This window comes from Mesocricetus auratus, unplaced genomic scaffold, assembly GCF_017639785.1.
Source record: "Mesocricetus auratus isolate SY011 unplaced genomic scaffold, BCM_Maur_2.0 Super-Scaffold_15014, whole genome shotgun sequence".
Classification (NCBI taxonomy): Eukaryota; Metazoa; Chordata; class Mammalia; order Rodentia; family Cricetidae; genus Mesocricetus; species Mesocricetus auratus.
Genome location: NW_024429186.1, coordinates 43629157 through 43637330, shown reverse-complemented (window position 1 = coordinate 43637330; position 8174 = coordinate 43629157). Strand labels below are relative to the sequence as shown.

General features: G+C 43.9%; 1 non-coding gene across 1 annotated transcript; it reads left to right on the top strand.

The window, feature by feature from the left end:
- The first annotated feature begins 1596 nt into the window (after positions 1-1596).
- On the top strand, positions 1597-1703 carry LOC121139654. The gene has a single exon (XR_005876556.1). It is a non-coding gene; the product is annotated as a U6 spliceosomal RNA (small nuclear RNA).
- The last annotated feature ends 6471 nt before the right edge of the window (positions 1704-8174 follow it).

Below are 8174 nucleotides of genomic sequence, written 5' to 3'. Positions count from 1 at the left end.
AGCTGATATGATCACTGCTGGGAAATCATGGCATCAGGACTAGAAGACAAGTCGTTAGGTTCCAGAATACTGTTCATAGTGAGTGGTGTATGTCAGTATCACCTGGAGAACTTCAGAAAAACACTTGTGCCAGGTCCCCAACCAAACCCAAGGGATCTGAATCTCTTGGGATAAAGTCAAAGCACCAGCAATTGATTGAAATCTTGCCTAAGTGCGGCTAAGTGGGAGTCAGTCTTGAAAACACGCTATTTCACACACCCAGAGACGCAGGAATGGGGCTGACATCTTTAAAACAGTCATCCCAGATGATTTCAATGCAGGGTTCACAGTAATAGATGGCAGTGGTTCTCAAGTTTTAGTGTGCATCAAAACTGACTGGAAGCCTTGAGAGCCTGCATTTCCTGTAAGTTATCCAGAATGTGGTTAATCCTGGCTCGAAGGGACCTACCTAGTCTCTGCCACTGTAGAAAAAAACTATATTTAAACATGACAAAGACAATGGGATGCAAAATCCATCCTGGGCTACATAGGGAGATCCTACTTTCAATTTTTTTAATTTCACATTTATACACCATGAGGTAATATCTTTCTCCTAGATGTAAAATATAAAGTGCATATTTAATACACGGACCATACCAAAAACACTTGGCATCTGGCCAAATGTTACACATGACCTTAGTCGCCAACCTTTGAACTACACACTAGTACTTCTGTAAAAGGCTACTTCAGAGTACCTATGGAAAGGAGTACAGGTTACTTAAATAGATCTGGGGTTCAACAGATGGATTTCTCCCAGATATATAAATTTGAGAATTTTAACATAAGAAAATATAAGTGATGAGACTAAACGGAAGTGTCTTGGCCACAGTTTTAGAGGTTCATTACATGACCTACTGATCTCAGTGCTCTGAGTGACTGGTGAGGAAACGCATCATGACACTTGGCGTTGGGTGCAATGATATCACTTTCATCATAAACCAGAGAGCAAATGAGGATAAGGAAATTCTCAGGGTCTTACAATCATCCCTACAGGCATGCCCAGAGACCTAAGAACCACCTCCTAGGCTCCATCACCTAACGGTTCCATCAACACCCAACACTGTCACTCTTCAGAACAAACCTGTTAGACAACATCCAAACTACAGCAACTCCTTCCAGGAACATGATAGGAGTGTATGTAGTTCTCTGCTTCCTTAAGGCTAGAAATGACCACCTCATTTGTATTGACCAGTAAAGAGTGACAGAAGAGACATAGGTCTCAGCATTGGACATATTCCAGATGCCAATGCTCTCATGTTGGGGCCCATATAGATGGCTCCGCTTCATCTTCACTAAAGGTCAGAGAGTTTAAAACTGTCCTTAGTCTTCCAAGGCTGAAGTCATAAGACCTAAAGGTCTAAGGCATGACTTCTGTAGGATCTTTGATCTTGGTCGCACATGTCTTATCAAATAACAGACTTGGTCTGAGGTGTGGTTACTCTTGACTCTCAAGGCCAGAGAATGAGAAATTGAGTCTAAGGTGTGGTTACCAAATGTTTGGAGGATTAAGGAAGAAAGTCTATTAGTTCCTTGTACATGATAAAGAAGTCTTTTGCCGTGCTCGCTTCGGCAGCACATATACTAAAATTGGAACGATACAGAGAAGATTAGCATGGCCCCTGCGCAAGGATGACACGCAAATTCGTGAAGCGTTCAGCCTACAATCCTATTGCCAGAGAGTCTGGGAAACAGAAACTTCATTTACTGGCTGGTTAAGTACTGAGCTGAACTCAAGAAAGCCAGTATCAGAGAGGGAGGACTGGTGATCAAAGGGATTAAGACTGGGCTGGTTGAACCCCCAGAAACAGCTGACCAGACAAAGGTTAACTCTTGAATCCCAGGCATCAGCCTGGGAATCCAGCATGGGACTGATCAAGACCCCCTGAATCTGGGTGTCAGTGAGGAGGCCTAGGTAATCTATTGAGCCTTGGACAGCAGATCAGTACCCATCCCAAGTATACACACGGTCTCTGGACTCCCATAGAACAATGTGAGGTGCACTCTCACCCTGAACTCTTGGGGAAGGGTCTAGGCCCTGCCCTATATGAAATGACAGACTATGGACACCCCCATGGAGGGCCTCACCCTCCCTGGGGGAATGAGGGGATAACGGGGGTGGGGATGGGGGGAGGGCACGGGAGGAGGGGAGGGAAAGGGAGAGGGACCTCGTACTGACTTGTGAAGCAACCTTGTTTCTTATCTAAATTTAAAATGGAAAATAAAAAAAATATTAATAAAAAAAAAGAAGTCTTTTGCCATGGTTCCCTTTTTGGTTGGGGTATTTAAGAATGTTGAAGAATAAACTTGGGTGTCCAGGAGTCACTGGATTGCCCTCCTGACTCTATCCTGTGTCTCTGTCTTTTCCTTAGCGCCTTTCCCTGCCCTTTCTCAATCCACACTCTCCCTGTCAGGTACGAACCGGGCAAGTTGTGTGGATCCGACTGAAGCCCCACAAAGACGGGTTACAACACCTCATCATCTGGAGTCCAAGGACAAGGAGACATGGAGTAGAGCACCCCCTGCCATCACCAATTCACAACAGGCGTGTGGTAGAGGAACAAACAAATCTTCACTGTTACTAGCCACTAAGATTTGGAGGTCATTTGTTACCTTGGCATAATTTAGCCTCTCCTGTCTGGTATAGACGTCAGATCTAGGCGAACACAATGATTTCGAAGAAAATGATGAGTTCAAGGATGAACTAGCACGTGGATAATGTATCCCACAATTTATCAGAAGATACAGCAGCAGATAATTGGGTGTTAATGATAAAACACAACAGCAAAAAGTAGATAGGTAGAAACAGAAGTTGTGGTAGGAACCTGAAGTAGGGCTTTATTTTCTCTTCTGAAGGATGAATCGAATGGCAGGGGACAGCAGGCTCATTTGATGAACGAGCAAAGAACAAATCGTTGGTAGTGGGAATAGCATTTCAGCTGGGGTGGTGGTGGTGGTGGTGGTGGTGCTGGTGCTGGTGCTGGTGTCTGCAAGTAAGGAATCTAATGCCCTTAGTACAATGTATACTCATAACTGTAGGCATGACTAATACCACCTCAGTGCTCGCATCGTTGATGCTGTGTAAGAGCCAGGAGACATTTCTGAGAAATGGGCCACTGAGAAGGCATTCTTTAGTCTGCAGTTTTGCACTAGAGGATTTAAGAAAGCACAAACATGTGGAAATTAATTAGGCAGTGGCCCAAGAGGATGGCAGAAGCAGAAAAACTCATTCTGCTCCCACTAGTGTTTTTCTTACCCATCAACCACTTCCCATGGCCACCAAGTGAACACTCAGAAGAACAAAATCTTCCCTCATTAAGAGACTATAGAGCTAGTGCTTGATGAGTCTATTAGGCATTAAGGGATTGCTGTAGTAATCTCTAGAGTGATTCATATTACTGTGCTTCTGTGAGAATGAAATTGGGCAACAACGGGACCTTTTATCCATTCCCTTGGCTTGTTCTATTGACTCTGGGGCTTACTGGTAGCCATAGCAATTCTTCATGGAGCACCACTACTCTGTAGAAACTGTGAGCTAGTCAGCTTTCCATAAGCAAATAAAATGCTCAAGAGAGCAAATTCGTGAATTAAAAGGGGCTTTGGGAATCGTAGTTTTGGAGGATCCTTTCCTTGATGAGTTCATCCTACTGCTTTGGGTCTATAGCAAGGAAGCATATCTTGGGAGCGGGATGCATGGCTACATCACAAGCCAGAGAGCAAAGAGAGAAGGCTCCCTTTCAAAGATACACCTTGTACTGGCTGATTTTGTGTATCAACTTGACACAAGCTGGAGTTGTCAGAGAGACCAGATCTTCTCTCAGTTGAGAGAAATGCCTCCATGAGATTCATCTTAAGGCATTTTCTCAGTTAGGGATCAATGAGGGAGGCCACAGTCTTTTATGGGTGGTGCTATTGCTGGGCTGGTGGTTGTGGGTTCTATAAGAGAGCAGGTTGAGCAAGCCAGTAAACAGCCCTCCTTCATGGCCTCTGCATCAGCTCCTGCCTCCAGGTTCCTGCCTTTTCTGAGTTCCTGTCCTGACTGTCTTCAGTGATGAACAGCAGTGCTGATGTATAAGCCAAATAAACCCTTTCCTCCCCAACTTCCTTTTTGGTCATGGTGATTGGTCATACAGCCATAGAAACACTAAGACACACCTCCAGAGTCCTAAAGACCATTCAATAGGCTCTACCTCCCGAGTGTTTCACCATTTCAATAGCACCTTTGGGGACATACTTATTCAAATTATGGCCCCCTGCCTTGCAAACTCCACTCAGTATCCATGGACTCTACTCAACATAGCAGGTGGGGGTGAGGCCTTGTGAAAAGAAGATGGGCTCAGCCTGTATCCTCCCTCCCTCACTTGCCAGATTTGCGTTCACTTCCATTCAGAAGACAAGCACTCCCGGGTTTCACCTCATCTGAATGGTTTTGTCCATGATGCCAAAGCCAACTGGTCTTATTTCAAATGTTTCCTAGTTCATTGGCTTCTACCAAGTAACTATCAGTGTTACAGGTCAGAGCAAGCATCTTAGAAACCGCCCCTTTGCTCGCTGCTAGCACTGTTCTGCAGAGCAACCCCGGGCAGCTGCGGAAGGGCACGGTGTCCCAGCTTGCTGCTCTGGCTACTGGTAAACAGTCATAGTCACTTCACAGGGAAGGTGTTTGAGTCTTAATGACTGTTTGGAAGATGCAAGCTTTAATGACTGTTTGCACAACACTTCAACATCTCCTAATGAAAGTGCTGTATCTGGGTACATAATTACAGACACGTTTGTTTCTATGATCATTGAGAGAAAAAAGGAACGCAGAGAAACAATAATTTGCATGTTTATCCTTCTGGTGAATTCAGTGATCCCTAGCACACATCACTACCCTAACATTCTGACCAAAGAAAGCAAGTCTTTAGTAGCTAAAAATAAAACCCATAAAATTATCACATCACCTTTTCCTTCCACAACCAAGGACACATTTTCTTCTTTTACCAGGCCAGCATTACGTGGGACCCAATCCAATGTACTTACACACAGCGGAGGGAAAGGATCCAGACCCAAAGAGCTAAGTGACTTGCCCAAGGTCAATCTAAATTTGGTCCCAGAAACTTTTATTCCCATTCGATAGTTCTAATTTTTCTTTCTCAAAATAGTTGGAATTGACAAATCGAGTCGCTAAAGAGAATTTAGGAGGCAGGAAGGATTTCTTTCTCCTGGTAGGAGTATCAGACTTTCATGAAGTAAGAGTCACTCTCTACACCAGAGAAAGGATTCTTTAAAAGTCTTCATTGAGTGGGTGTGTAAGCAGAGACTGCAATTCAATGGCGGCGTGTGTGCTCGGCATGTACAAGACTCTGCCTTCAGCCTTGAGCACCAAAGAAAGGTGGATATGGGCCAATGAATTCTCTTCCAAAATATTTTAGTTTTACAGTAATGTCCTTTCCATATCTGGGAGAGTGAATTTCTAAATACATAGCAGATTTCTCTTATTTTCTCTGGAAGCCTTCCCCAAGCTGTTTCGTAATAGTGGCTTGCTGCTAAAGCCTGTGATGGTCCCACAAAGCAAAACTCTCACAACACATTCAGCTTCTTGGCTCCAGAGACAAGCATGTGGACAGGTCTGGAACCAAAAGATCAACTTGAAAACCTCCATGGTTTTGCATTTAAATGCCCAACTTATTCCAATTTACGTGCTTTTATACCAAAAGGAGCTTTACACACACACACACACACACACACACACACACACACACACATAGATAGCTAAAATATGGATTCTGAGTGTTTTTAACACAAAGATATAAGTGTTTGGGATGAAGGATATACTAGTTTTCTAGATTTGATTATTATATAATTCATACATGTATTATGATGTAACACAGTATCCTGTAAGCATGTTCAAATTATTATATGTCAAGTAAAAACCTAAAAAGTGGGAATGTACCTCAGTTAGCTGAACCCTTTCTAGCATGAACAAAGCTCTGGGTTCAATCCCCAGCACCACATTAAACCAGGCATGGTGATACTCACCTGTAACCCCAGAATTTGGGAAATTGAAAGATCATAAGTTCAGGGTTATGCTCAGCTACAAGTTCAAGGCAAGCCCTAGATACATGAAACATATAAGAGTTTCTGAAAGATAAAGTTATTTCCATTTCATTTTCCTATGAAAAAGTGTGGAGATAGAGCTGGTGAGATGGGTCAGTGAGGAAGGGTGCTTGCCACCAAGCCTGAGGACCTGAGTTCAATACCTGGGACCCAACGATGAAGGAAAGAAAAGACTCTAAAAATTGTCCTCTGATTTCCACACATGTTATGTGACATGCACATGCAAGTACATGTGTTCATACACACACACACACACAGCTCGATACCCTCATGCATGCATACGTGCAGGCAAAACACCAATGCACATAAAATGAAAATAAATAATAGATGTTTTTAAAAAGAAAATAACAGTATTAAAAATTCATCCAAAGATTCTATCACTCTCTACAATGCTTAAAATTCTGACTAGATGATATAAGTCTACCACTGGCTCTGGCTCTTCATTATCCAGTGCGGAGATCGGCAGCACTAGCCAGAAAGCAGAGCAACAGGAGGGTCACCGCAACGTCACATTCACAGTGAGAGTCGCACGTGCCAAGCAATGCCTGTCATTAGAGTTAACAAAAACCAGACTCAGAACGCATGTGGTCCTCAGTGCTGCTTTTTCAGAAAACATTATAATCATCCATAGAATGTCTTCCGGAGAAGAAACAGGTAGGAAGGAGCGATGAAGCACCTTCCTCATTGGCTAAGAATGCCGGGGTGCACATAGCGGGGAGACCAAGAAGGCATATAACAGATGACTTGAATGGGCATCTTTCCTCCTGAGAATGTCGCAGATCTCGCCTCTCCCCAGTGCTCATGCAAAAGTTAGACACTATGCGCTTTGGACAGTACCAAGCTGCCTTGTCTCTCTGGGCCTCGGTGTCCTCATTTGTGAAACAGTTAGTAGGGCCAAATCCATAGTGTGCTGCGATGATGACATAAGGTGACATGTGGGCAGAGCTTAGAATGCTTTAGTGTGTGCAAGAAGGACTTTTATGGCATTAGCTGTTTGTATCAGTACTCACGTTTCTGTTTAAGATATAACTAAGCATCTTTCTAAATAGAGGGAAAATCGTAGCTTGCATGCTAAACCATCATTGCTATTTTTCCTGGGCAAGCATAGCTTTACTTCCATCCAACCCTGTGAGCAACTGATGGGGATCCTTTACAAAACATGAACACATCAGAAAGAGGCATGAACGAGACACGGGGCATCTGGGAGAAGTCCATGACTGAGGGTCACACACACACGGTGTCAAAGAGAGCAATCATGTCTAACTGGGGGACTTGGGAAGTACTTTGTGGTTGAGCTAGGTCTTTCGGTCTCCTCATAGCAGGCAAAGGGGAGAAAGGAAAAGCTTAACGAGGACGTGAGACCCAACATCCCTGTGTGGAAGAGAAGAGCTGTGAGAGTGAGAGAGGGAGAGGAAGCTGATGATGGGGAATGGTTAGTGTTAACTTGACTGGACCAGGAGGTGCTCAAACACTTGGCTAAATATGATCGCGGGTGTGTGTGACAGGGTGCTGCTGGACAGGGGTGACTTTCATGTTCATACAGTGAGTGAAGCAGAATCCCCTCTGTGATGTGCGTGGCTCTCACCAGCATTGTTTTACTAAAAGGTCTGAAGAGAAAATAATTAATGTCCTCATGTCAGATCCCCTCCCTGACTGGGACACCCCTTTTCCTGCCTTTGAATTTAAGTTGAGGCATAGATGCCCTGGGTATTGTCTGCTTTGGCGCTCAGACTAGAGCTACACTGTCAGCTCTGCTGGGACCCTGAGTACTGTCTTCCCATGTCAGGACTTTTTAGCCTCCGTAATCAAATGAGCTAATTCCTCATTTAAAAAAAAAATCCCTCCACACTATTGCTTTGTCTCTTGAACAAACCCTGACTAATGCATGAAATAAAATATTCAAATGTCTCTAATTGCAACCCCCTGCCTCAGTTGCCCTCCGAGAACAAGTTTGTGTCTTCACATGGATTCTTCTTGTTGTTTGTTTTCCAGACAGGGTTTCTCTGCATAGCACTACCTGTCCTGGAACTCACTCTTTA